Below are 12,264 nucleotides of genomic sequence, written 5' to 3'. Positions count from 1 at the left end.
TATTGACAAACTTATTTTTCCTTAAGACTAAGTTCAAGATAAACACAAATTTTCTGTTAAATTTTTTTAATCAAACCATGAAAATTGCTGTAATGCATTAAAAACGGTAAAATTTGCGATAACTTGGATTTTGACCTCGAATAACTTTTGAACTATTAGTTTCCGCAACAAATCATAAGAGACCTTTTTTGTAGAGCGTTCAATTTTCTACAAGATTAAGTGATGGTTTTTTTTTTATGACACACGATAGGCTAGCAACAAAAATCAGAAGGTGCAAAAAAAATTTTTCCCATGTTATTCTTATGGGAAATAGAAAAGCGCGATGAGGACAACTTTAATATTAATATTAAGGGCTCAAATTTTAACTGGCACTTTTTTACGCCAAAAGGAAACTTTTAAGCCTGTTTGCGAGAAAAAAAAAAATTTTTGTTTTTTTTTGAATCACCCTAATATATATACATATATATTAGACTGCCTCGATAATAAGTTTTTTTTCTTTGATCTCCCACTATGTTATAAACTATGGTTTCGCGAAGTGGGAGAAAGAATCAAAAATAAATAGTCAATTTTTATACACAACGACAGATCTGTAATTGTATGAATGAATTAGATTATGAATTCTTCAAGTCTTGTTCGTAATTCATTCTCCGAATTATTCTGAAAATAATTTATTACCTTAACGACGATAATGACGACGACGATGATGATGATGACGATGATGATGAGGATGCTTGTGAATGGAATTAACAAAAGAATTAAAAAAATAAAATAAAAATGCGAGAATACAGAAGAAGACGAACAAAATGAATAAATGAAAGAATAAAAAAAATACACACACACACACACACAATCGCGAAAGAGAAAGGAATATTATTGTACACCGTGCGCAATCCGAAGGCTCTCGTATATATACTTTGCATATACATGTACTATAATTTGCGACAAAGATGTACAATGCAGTTTATACACATGCCTCTTACATATTTTACGTATGTATGGACATCGAATCGGCGGATCGTTGGTAGGGAATATGACCTGGATAAAACTCGAATTATATATGGTAAGGTATTAACAGGTGGCCGCGCGTATTTCATAATTCGACTAATGAAAAAGTAGGAAAAAGAAAAGAAGGGGAAAAAATGTGGAAACCTTAAGATATGAATCGTTCGTTTATCTCTCTGTAAGAATTATTGTCTTTATTACGCTGTGGTTTTACACACCGCGCACATGCGGACGGTGTGAAGAGTACGAAATGCTCGAAGAATAAACAAGGCGAGAGGCAAAGTCGTTGGACCTAACGATATGTATTTATTTGTTTATTTTCCATTTTTTTTTTTTTTTTTTTTTTTTTTTTTTTTTTCGTTCTATTTCGTCTCTGCAGCAACTTTCTGAAAAACGATAATCGTATACTTATTATACATAGATGTAGATTCGAACTGTTGCGATTAATTTATTTGATCTTGATGTAAGAAAAAAAAAAAATTATCTCTACGTAAGAATTACAAAACTTAAATATTACATGTACGAATGAGAATAAAAACGAGAAGTATAGAAAAAAAGAATAGAGAATATGAACGAGCAGAAGCATTGAGTGCATGAACATTTTTTTTTTTTTTTTTTCGTTTTTTCCCTTTCAAAAAAACAGGGAATAATTTACGCGGTAATATTGATTAACGTCGGAAAATACGATACGGAATAAATATAGAAATATAAATTCAGGTAGTTAATAATAATATTATAAAAAATAACGATGGCGATAGTTACGATAAATTTACGCATCGGCGGCGTGACATTTCTTGAATGTCCAAAAGTAAATGTGTCTCGAGAAAAAAAAAAAAAAAAAAAAAAAAAAAAAAACAAAATGGTGAATAAAAAATGAATACCGAATGACGCAAGCGTAATTAGAGCGGGCATTTACGCTCCGGCATGAAGAAATACGATCCTAATTCGCAAAGATGTTAGGGTATTGTCGCTAATTTTAACGAGTAAGTACAGAGCTGCGAATTTGGACGCGATTGCTCTCTTATATTCTTTGCAGGTAAAAACATTTATAGGTGTAGGAATTATCCCAGCGACTGGCCGTTTCAACGTCCTTGAAGGTTTTCGGTGATGTTCGGTTGGAAGACGAGAAAAAAAAGAGAGCGAGAGAGAGAGAGAGAGAGAGAGAGAGAGAGAGAGAGAGAGAGAGAGAGAGAGAGAATTGAAGCCGGATCTAGCCGCGTGACCGGAGGTACGAAACGTTGACTATACATATACGACGCTAACTAAAATCAAGTCTGGAAAATATTATCTCCTAAGCACATACTGACGAGGGTCCAAAAATGACGGATGACATAACGATTGTCGATGATCGTAAACCCCGGACAATCCTGATTAGACGCTCTTTCGTCGTGGAAGCCAATTTAGCCGTATAAAGAAAGGAGAAAAAAGATTTCATTTTCTTATTTTTTTTTTATTTTTTTTTTTTTTTATCTCAAATTACGGAAACCTGTTACGGATATATTGTAATCGTCGTGTGATTCTGAAGTTACTAAATGAACAACGTTTTTCACAGAATAGCACCAACGTTAAGCCTGTCGAACTGTTACTGCTTGTTACTAAAGACAGAGAGAGAGAGAGAGAGATAGAGAAGTAACATTCTTTTTTTCACAATACTTTTCCGTACGATTGTTTTTCGACAATCATCGGTTTCGTTATTAATATACAATCGACTATATCGTATAGAATAGGGGAAAAAGGAAAAAAATCTGACAACTCATCGTGGTTCCGACTTCGTCAACTCTCTGAGTCATATCTTTGATACACGCGAAGGAATAGTACGCGTAATATGGTGTAAAATAAGAGGGGAAAAGGAAAAAAAAAAAAAAAAAATCAAGTAATTTATACATTATAACGTACATGCGGAATGCTAATTATCTCGTGACTTGAGGAGTTGAGGATTTATCATCCATAAATCTTCGACACCACCGTCCGATACTTGATTCGGAAAATCGTTGGGATCGAAAGAAGTGAATTGTATATATAAGTGAATAATTTCGCGTTGATTAAAAAAGGAATTTTATATATTTTAACTCGGTGTAAATTATTTTATCTCACCTCAGGCGTATAGGCAGTTATATTGTAGATGGTTGGGTTGGAAGAAAACGTTTGAAATTCTCTCTAATTGCTAGGAGAATCCCGTTTCAAAATTATATCTTTGGCGAGTATTGGCAACGAGTATTTGCGGAAAAAAAAAGAAATAAAATTATAAACATGTGTAGACGTATGTTTTACGTTTTTACATTATACATGTATGTAGGTATAACGTATTATATGCAGTATACACACGCCTTTCATAATATTCGCTCTTTCACAACGAACATTCTGCGCGTCTTTAAACCATTGATAATTGATCCTTCTAACGTATGTACGTTGCAATACCTCTTTGCTCAATTTATCATAGAATTTCATGAGGATTGAAATGTAGATAAAATAAATGGGAACAACCCGATGAAGAAATTTGACGACACAGTCTGTAAAGCTAGACTACGATTCGTCTCGAAATTTTCTCTCCAAGAGTTGGCAATTTATGTTGTTTTTTTTTCTTTACATTCTCAAGTTTCCAGCAAAATGTGTAAAACGGAACGTTTCGTTTCAAAACTTGTTTAGAATGTCAAGGTTGTTCGTTCCGAAATTTTATGCCAATCTTTATTCAACATTCTGGAACGTGTGTTAATATCGTTCTGTAATTCGTATACAGTTCCAATTGCGGTTTAAAAAAAAAAAAAAAAAAAAAACAACGGTAAGTAATAATATACAAATTACAAATCATCGCGAGTAAAAAAGTTGACGGAGTTCTTTGGATCTGAAAAAAGTGTAAACGGATTCGATGCTCCTCTTCGTTGTACGGCTCGTAACGTCGTTACACCAAATATCCTGTGAATGTATGAATGCGTGCGTGCAAAGGAAACGTGTAGAGATTGCGCAACGATATTTCTGGCGGCGATTGCACCTTCCAAGGTAACCGTCGGGTCCATCGAGAAATGCAACTGCAAAGCTAGACCGACAAAATTGAATGAAATTGAAAAATTTCCCACGTCGGAGAAAGAGAAATGAATAAGATTTGAATTCCAAACACCTCCCTAACTAACAATGTACCACAGAAATCACGCATTGTTGTAAATAATGGTTGTTGACCGATAAATAATTTATTTTACTCACAAATGAAATTCTCTAAAGTATAATATTATGTACATTTTTTTTGTCCAGTCAGTCGAAATATTGGTTGGGTAAAGTTGATATTTTATAGAGGGTTGTTTTAATATTTGCACGATGAAACTTACGTGTGATTCTGCAAAGAGTGCAACGTTCCTATCACACAAAATCTAAAATTCCGATTATCAGTTGCGGAGAATTCATTTACGGTACGGATAAGATAATAGCTACATAATGCTCATCGGAATCGGCCGAGCGATATAAATTTTAGAGTGAGTAAAAGAAATTCCTCGGACTTTATTGATACGACTTGTTAAAAATTAACCTCTTTCAAAGATTATTATCCTGCAGTACCACGAGGCCTTGCAATTTGTATTTAACTCGAAGCTTGACTCAGCCGAGACTTTTCAAACTCTAATAACGTTTTCGCTTAGCCAAATTTTTTGCGATCCTAAATCCGGCAACGACCTCTCCCGCCGTATTTCTTTTCTCTAAATTTCGTCTCCGCTTCGACCCCGGAGACGCGAAGTTATGCGGGATCATCGACAAGGCGATGAGTCGCAAAATTCTGTGTATACTAACAATATTTGACCAAACCGGTGAGATGAGGCAACGCTCGTTTTCGGGTCCAAAGATCGTTCGATCCCTCCATTCGACTCCCTTCAACCGCTGTGCTGCAGGCTGTGCCAATCGGTTGGTACGTGCGACGAAACAGCTCTTGAAACTGCGCGGGTCTAATCAACGCTGATGATCGAGCGCGCATGCGCACAGCTTCGCAATATTGCGCGAGTTGGGTAATTCGCCGCTGCACGATGTCTCGGATCGGCCTCGAAAAAATTCTTTCACGCCCGTTATAGCAGCGTATAACAATATTTGAGAGCCGGTCGAGTGAATGGGAAATTTCGATGTATATATTAATTCTGTCCGTCTCTACGTTCGCCCGTATTCTCGCTCTATCTTCTTTTCGCTACCGCAGGTAGTTGTACACCCCGCTCGATTGTCGCGCGCGCGCATGCGCGCAACTCCGTTCCTTCGTCCCTTCCTCCTCCTCCTCCTCCTCCCTCTCCTCTCCCTCCCCCCTGCGCCCCCCGCCCACGACCCTTGCCGCTTTCCATCTCCGTCGCGCGACCCTTGTGAAAGATATCGTTTCGCGACTCTGCCTCCGTACACGCGGCTTAGAATTAATCATTCACCCAACGGCTCTCGGCTCCTCGTTTCGGACGCCCAATTTTCAAGTGAAACTGGTCAGCCGTTAGTTCAACACGAGCGCTACCAGCTCGTACCCTCGTGTTAACGGCTCCGCCGCTCAGTCTCAAGCGATTCGCTATTTCTTGTATTTTGCACGATATTGAACAAATTTTTTATTTTTTCTTTATTATTTATTATTATTTTGTTTTATATTAAATTAGAAATGGGACACGGATCCCTCCCCCCCCCCACCCCTCTCCCCCCCACGACTATTACTCGAAACGCGATATTGAAATTTCATCAAACTAATATTCTCCAGCGATTCGTCGTCTTTTTCTTTTCAATAGACAACTTTTCCACAAGTAAGCAATGTTTACAATTTTTTTTTTTGCCTTCGGCAAATTGTACGAATTCAAATTTTAACCTTTCCGTTTAATAGTTCTGTTTATTTTTTTTTTTTTGATCGCGCCCAAAAAAGTTGTTCTGTTCGGATGCATATAAATTCGAGTTTTAAGGAAGTCTCGACGACATAACTACCTCGAAAGTACCTGTATATCTGAATCTGTCGCCATTTCGCAAATACACACAGACATTATTGTAAATATGACGATACACGTATAAAAGTACAAAGAGCGCGAGTCGCAAGATCACCGACTTGCGTGTCGATTGAACTTGATAAAAATGATCGGTATAACAAAAGCAATAAAACTTAAACGCTCGTAAAATCAAAAGGAGCTTACACGTTTGAATAATTGATTGCTTGATGAATTTTTTCCTAACAGGAGGAATATACCGTGAAAAAAAAAATTTCCGTTGAATGTCTGGAAATAAAATAAAAATACAGTAGATTTACAGCAAGCTTGGACCTTGGCACTGTTAATTTGAAAGGCGGTAAAAATTCATATACATTTTCACAGTTATTCCTCACAACTATTTTGACTACTTCTGCAAATTACGCGAATAAAATTTTAACATTCGTTCTGATTTTTTAATGTTTCATAGTTCAGTAACCCGCGACGATCGGTTATAAAATAAGAACTCCTACTTAGTAGATACCGGGACAATCTCTTGAAACTTGAAAATGAACCGCGCATGCGCCAAATAATCAAATCTCATTGGTCGGCCAAATCTTCCCGCAGCGATATTTTTGTCCGCGACGCAGGCGGGCCAACCTTCGCAAAATGTCTACGTTTGAATTTTCAAAGAGCGTAAGCGTTGAATTCCGACCGTTCTTCGAAGAATCAACTTTCCGACCCGACAACAAACGCTTCCGAAACCTTTCCGAGTCGCTGCCTCGATTATTTGAGATTCTAACCTCGAAAATTCGTATCAACCGCATCGCCGGCAGAAAGAGTTCGACAACTGAAAACTCGGATTGGCCAGCCTGCGCGAACAGCCGATAAAACTCGCGCATGCGCGGTTGATTTTCAAGTTTCAATATATTGTCCCGGTCTGTACCTACGTTTTTCATTTTTACTGACCGATATATCGACGCCTAAAATAATTAGGCTGCTTAAAAAAATTTCGTTTCATTGCATTTCACCGCATTCGTCCGATTATCTACACCTAGAAAATACTAGGTTGTCGTACAATTTTTGCATCACTCATCTGTACAAGTTTATCGATCTGATTATTAAATCATAATCGTTATTGAAAATATCGAGGCCTTCACCAGCAACGGCATATATTTGTAATTATTTACTCATCTTCTCTCCGCATAAATCCCATATGTTTTACATGTATGCGTATATATCTACATACATATTTATATTACACAGCCGTAATTTATAGGCGTGAAGGTACCTCAGCAGTAGGTTAAGATGCAGTTGCGATATATAATATAAATATTGTATGCCAATGGGTGTAAATTCACATGCTCGTGTGTAACCTGAAATCGAACTCTTTGGAAAAACGACTATTTCCCATGCAAACAAGATAGCAAAGTGAATCCGAGTGAATCGCAAGTAAACGAATAAACGTAAACAAGTCGGTGGGTTAAAAAATTACGTTGCAACCGCGAATTTATTTCGAACCTCATATTTTAAATACGGTTGCGTATGTCGTACAACATATATTACGAATTGCCAACGATCACTGAACAATTTCTCAAGGTCATTCGTATACGCCATGCCTCTATAACATTATTGCGGCCAAGTATTACGTATTACACGCACCCATCGGTTATTACAATATCACTCTCGCCAGCCTTTCGTCGAATCATTTCTCGGACGTGTAGAATATTTGACCGTCAACTCGAGCCGCGCGGTCCGGTGAGTAAAGGAGAAGAGGAAAAAAAAATAAAAAATAAAGAAAAAAAGGCCCGCAAATTCCGGGACACAAGGTTTGCCCGCGGAAGGAAAGTGACGAGGAACGAAGGGGGGAAAAAAAAAATTTGACAAATTGAAAAGAGTCGGGCTAGAGGGGGAAAAAAACTGGACGTAAAAAAAATGTAAAAGGGAAAGTAAAAAGTTTGGTTCAAATTATTCCTTGTCGTGGGCTTTGTTTTTGTTTTATCGGTGTGGAAAATATTTTTCACCTATGCAATTCGATGACGCGAAACCTCAATGTTCTATCAATATTCAAAGTCTTTTTTACCGATCATGTTTGTGCGTAATATGCGGTTTTTTTTTAAGGCTGAAAAGAAGATACTTTTCATCGGGAAATCTTATAACGTGCGAAATATAATTTCGCTGAAAGGAATAGTTGAACGTTGAAGAATTGAAAGAAGAAGTGAACTCGAAAATTAAATCACTTTTGCAACGTCACGTCGTTCCGTCTAACGACAGATTCTCGACGACGGCCAAAATGTTTCGCAATTCTTTATAAAGATGCGTAAGATTTTTATTACACTCGCTTGTGCACGGTATACAGGTATAACATGTTTGAAGACATATTCATACGTCAGAGAGGAATAAAACAACAACAAATGGGGGGGGGGGGGAGGGAAGGCGTAGCTAGTTATAGCGTTAGGAAAAAACGGAGTTAGATGAAAAACAAAGGATAGAAAAAAAGATGAATAAGAAGAAGAAGTAAAAAGAGTTTATAAGAAGGCAAAAGCTGTGTATAAAATTGAAAACACGAAGCCCGAAACAATAATCGTCATGTTTTTGTATTTTATTCGCCCGCAATTCGGGACGGAGTTGAAATTCCGAATTTGAAAAGTTCCCAAAGCGCCGAATTCCGAATTATTTGATGGCGAAACTTGAAGAAAAGAAATCAAACTTTGACGAAAGATCAAAGTTTCGAACGATCTGAAACCCGGAGCTCAAATTTCCGAAAGGACAAAACGCCGACGAGTCAAAGTTCCGAAAGTGCGAAAATGAGAAAATTAAAAAATCTGAAACATCGAAGATTTTCGGTTCTGTGAATTTCTGGTGAGTTGAAATTCCACCGCTTCGATCTTTCTTTGTTTTGAAGTGTTCTATATTTCCGCGTTCGGAATCCCGATCGTTCCGTCATTCAGGTTTTCCGATTTTCCACATCCACTCATCGATTAAACCACGCTGTGCGATACAAGTTTTAAGTTTTCGAAATTTCACCCCATCGAAACTTCATATTTCGTAACTTTACTTTTCGGCACCTTGAACCGTCAACTTTCCAACGGTTCGAAACTTTGTCGTTACTTCAAAGTTTGATTTCTTTCCGTCAAGTTTCCCCGCGAAACGATAAATAACAAGGCCTCTTTCGGAAGTTTTCAAATTCGTAACTTCGACCCCGCACCCGCAGAGCAAATAAAGCTCATTCGCTTGTCGGCATGAAAAACACGTCGACGCACAAATCCAAAAAAAAAAAATAATATACTCAACCGCAATGAAATTTCCAGGCAGATCACAGGCGTGCCGTGTACGATTTTCAGAAAAGAATCGAGCGCGTGAATCGCGTTCGGTTTCTTCATTAAAATTGCGCACGCGCCGTTTCCTTTGCGCGCACATTTCTCGTCGGCTACTCTCTGGAAGACCTTGATTTCCGCCGAGGTATAGCCCCCGCAAATTCAACCCCCACCTGCAACCGATCGGTCTGACCCAACGTACCCCTTCTTGGATAGCCAATACTTAAGCCGTTGGGCCTGAGGCCCCCCGACCATTCCACCAGCATCAGCTCACCGGACCCGCGTGTCTGTAAAATTGTGTCATACGAGTTACACATTGTACGGATACGACGTCGCCGCTGCAGTCGCAAACATCGCCGGTTTTACGATTGATTCGATTTACGATATACCGGTTATTATTTTCCTTCATATTTTTATATCCTTCTTATTATTATTCTTCGGTTATCGACGACGAGAGATATTGTTTCCACAAATTGGCGTCTGTCGCCGATTGATTTTCCGGTCGTCTGCTGCGGAGGGCGCGATAATTAACTGGTGAAATTCGTGTATCCTACAAGCTGCAAGCTTTCGCTGCTGACGTTTTTCAGACAATACGGGAAAAGTCGAGAGGTGCGGTTTCAAAGTGAATAACGAGGGACAGATAGACGGTTCCTATTCCTCCGATAGAACCTCGCAGCAAAGTGAAACATATAAATCGATTCGTTCGTTGATGCAGGATTTAAAAAAGCTCCTATTCCTCACCCAAGTCAAATATATCCGTCGACTGATCGCGTAGATCGAAGGGGCAAGAATACTTTGTGTACGTTTCATACACGGAGAAATAAATAATCAAATAAATAATTACCTGGTTTCAGTAAAAACGAAGAGTAAGAAAGATAAAAATAAAAAAAAAAAGAAAGAAAAAAAAATCAGAATAAAAATACAAAAAAGAAGAAAGACACAGTGTTGAGTGTGGTGATAAAGTTTCGGCCTTAACGAGTAGACGCGAAACGGTAAGATGAAATTCATTCACTAAAATTACCCACTTGCGTATATATGTATATATATATATAAATTCTTAAAACGTGTACAGCCGTAAGCACTAAACTCGTCTTATAATCACGGATACGCATCCATACATACGCGTTTACGTAATATTTCTTTACGGGGACTGAAACGACCCTGAATTATATCACATATCCGGTGATTGTACGACGAGAAGACAGACAGAGGGGCGGAAAATAAGAAATTAAAAAATAACCATCGTAACGAAGATATTAACCGGCAAGTATGCGATGTGATGTAATAAACGCCAGTTTTCTAATCGCGTTTTCAAGTTCGGGGGCGAACGCTCGCCGCGTATCTACGTATATTTATTAATAATTGTAATTGTAATGACAAGAGCTACAAAACAAAAAAATATTCGACCATCAATTATTCGACAATTTAACTCAATAATTCATGAAAATTTCATACTTCCTCACCTTAAAAGCCCAATATCTCAATAAATATCGATGTTAGCAATTTGGTTTTCTGGAACTTTTTTGTAGGAAATTAAACTTCCTACAAATTTTTTGAATATTTTTTTTTTTTTTTTTGTAGCTCTTGTTATTTACGAGATACGGGCAAAAAGACAAGAATTTCATGAAAAAATTTGGTTTGGGTGACCCGTACGACTTCGCCGGTGTGAGTTACGACTTCACCGCAATGAGCACTTTTGTAGATCATTTCATTCCGAAGAAAACCTACTGACGTCCTAGACTACACCATAAAATTCCTCTGAACTGTAGATGTTTTAAAGAAAAAAATTAAAGTTTACGTGTGTTTTAAGCGGGAAATCTTAACAATGCCTTGGGCGAGCACTTAATATTAATATTAAGGGCTCAATCTTTCAGGGAATTTTTTTTGTTGTATTTCCAACAAAATTTCACGGTGGGACCGAAAAAAAAAAATAGTCCAAAAAAAAGCACCCTAATATTTATATATATATATATATATATATATATATATATATATATATATATATATATATATATAATATGGTTATAAAATATGAAGTAGGCCCCCGTGCTATGTTGCAGAGGCTCGGAAGCTGGGATAGAAAGCGCGAATACAGACATATATATATATATATAAAACATATAATCATAATATTATATACGTAGTTATTACTTCGTGAAGTTACAGAAAATGCGACGAAGAAACGAATCGGGATCGTGTATTTTAGAAAATGAGGAAAATCGGTCGAGCCGATCGCGATGCGAAATCGGGAGGAAAGAAATTGACCAGAATCTAAAATAACGATTGTACTTTATAAGAATTGTACAGTTAGACAGAAATCAGCCGAATAATGGTTAATTAATTGGAGATATTGTAAAATTTGGCGAAAGTTGAATTGTTATAACAATTGTGCGGGCTTAACGGTACGTGAAATACGCGCGTTGACGAATCGATTGTTTTTGCGTGCGCGTGTCGAATTTGTTGGGAAACATTGGCCGCTGCACGCATGTCGTGCAATATGGGTATAAAATACGGTCGCAAGACAAGTGGGAAAAAAAAAAATCGGATTCAAATCGATCGGAGATCGGCGCCGGACGACGTCCCACACCGCGTGCAGTTAGTTTAACGATCGATGATCCTTGAAAATCGACGTGCGCGGTTCACTTTTCGAACGAGTCTGGGGGGCAAGGTTATTATCGCGCAAACCGTGAGAGATTATTAGCGAAAAATTAATCATCCATGTGTGGAATTTTTCAACAGTATAACCGATTTTTTAACGATTTTTGTACAGATTTTTTCGCAGAGGAAATTATTACGCGCAGGTGGGAGTGAAAATATTTCAAAGAATTTTTATGGTAGCGTAAATTTCATTTATAAAATTTAAAAATATTAGGGTCTGGGTATATAAAGAAGTGAAAAAATATAAAGGTTAGATTCGTTACGAATTTCCTGTATTTTTAATTTTCTAAACTCTGACGTTCTACAAATTAGTTTTTCGCGTCTTTGAAAATACGAAATTCCTTCTTTTTTAAAACCCGCGATTTTGCAGTTCGGCGACAATTTTTTCTTTCAAT

General features: G+C 37.5%; 2 protein-coding genes across 4 annotated transcripts in view; one reads left to right on the top strand and one right to left on the bottom strand.

Moving 5' to 3' along the window:
- LOC107226082 (elongation of very long chain fatty acids protein AAEL008004) overlaps positions 1-12,264 on the top strand; it is a 47,472-nt gene that overhangs the window by 6,838 nt on the left and 28,370 nt on the right. Inside the window, exon 2 of one of the 3 annotated variants that reach the window (XM_046737012.1) lies at positions 10,175-10,203. The gene's annotated coding sequence lies outside the window, so the exon portion shown is untranslated. Of the gene's footprint in view, positions 1-9,453; positions 10,204-12,264 lie in introns of those variants that run through there. The other 2 variants (XM_046737013.1, XM_015666768.2) reach the window with 2 other exon arrangements.
- The window catches only part of LOC107225483 (elongation of very long chain fatty acids protein AAEL008004), a 49,846-nt gene that overhangs the window by 31,534 nt on the left and 6,048 nt on the right, over positions 1-12,264 (bottom strand). The window lies entirely within an intron of this gene.

This window comes from Neodiprion lecontei, chromosome 4 (assembly GCF_021901455.1).
Source record: "Neodiprion lecontei isolate iyNeoLeco1 chromosome 4, iyNeoLeco1.1, whole genome shotgun sequence".
Taxonomy (NCBI): domain Eukaryota; kingdom Metazoa; phylum Arthropoda; class Insecta; order Hymenoptera; family Diprionidae; genus Neodiprion; species Neodiprion lecontei.
The sequence above is the reverse complement of the archived record's forward strand: the minus strand, read 5'-3'. Positions and strand labels throughout refer to the sequence as shown.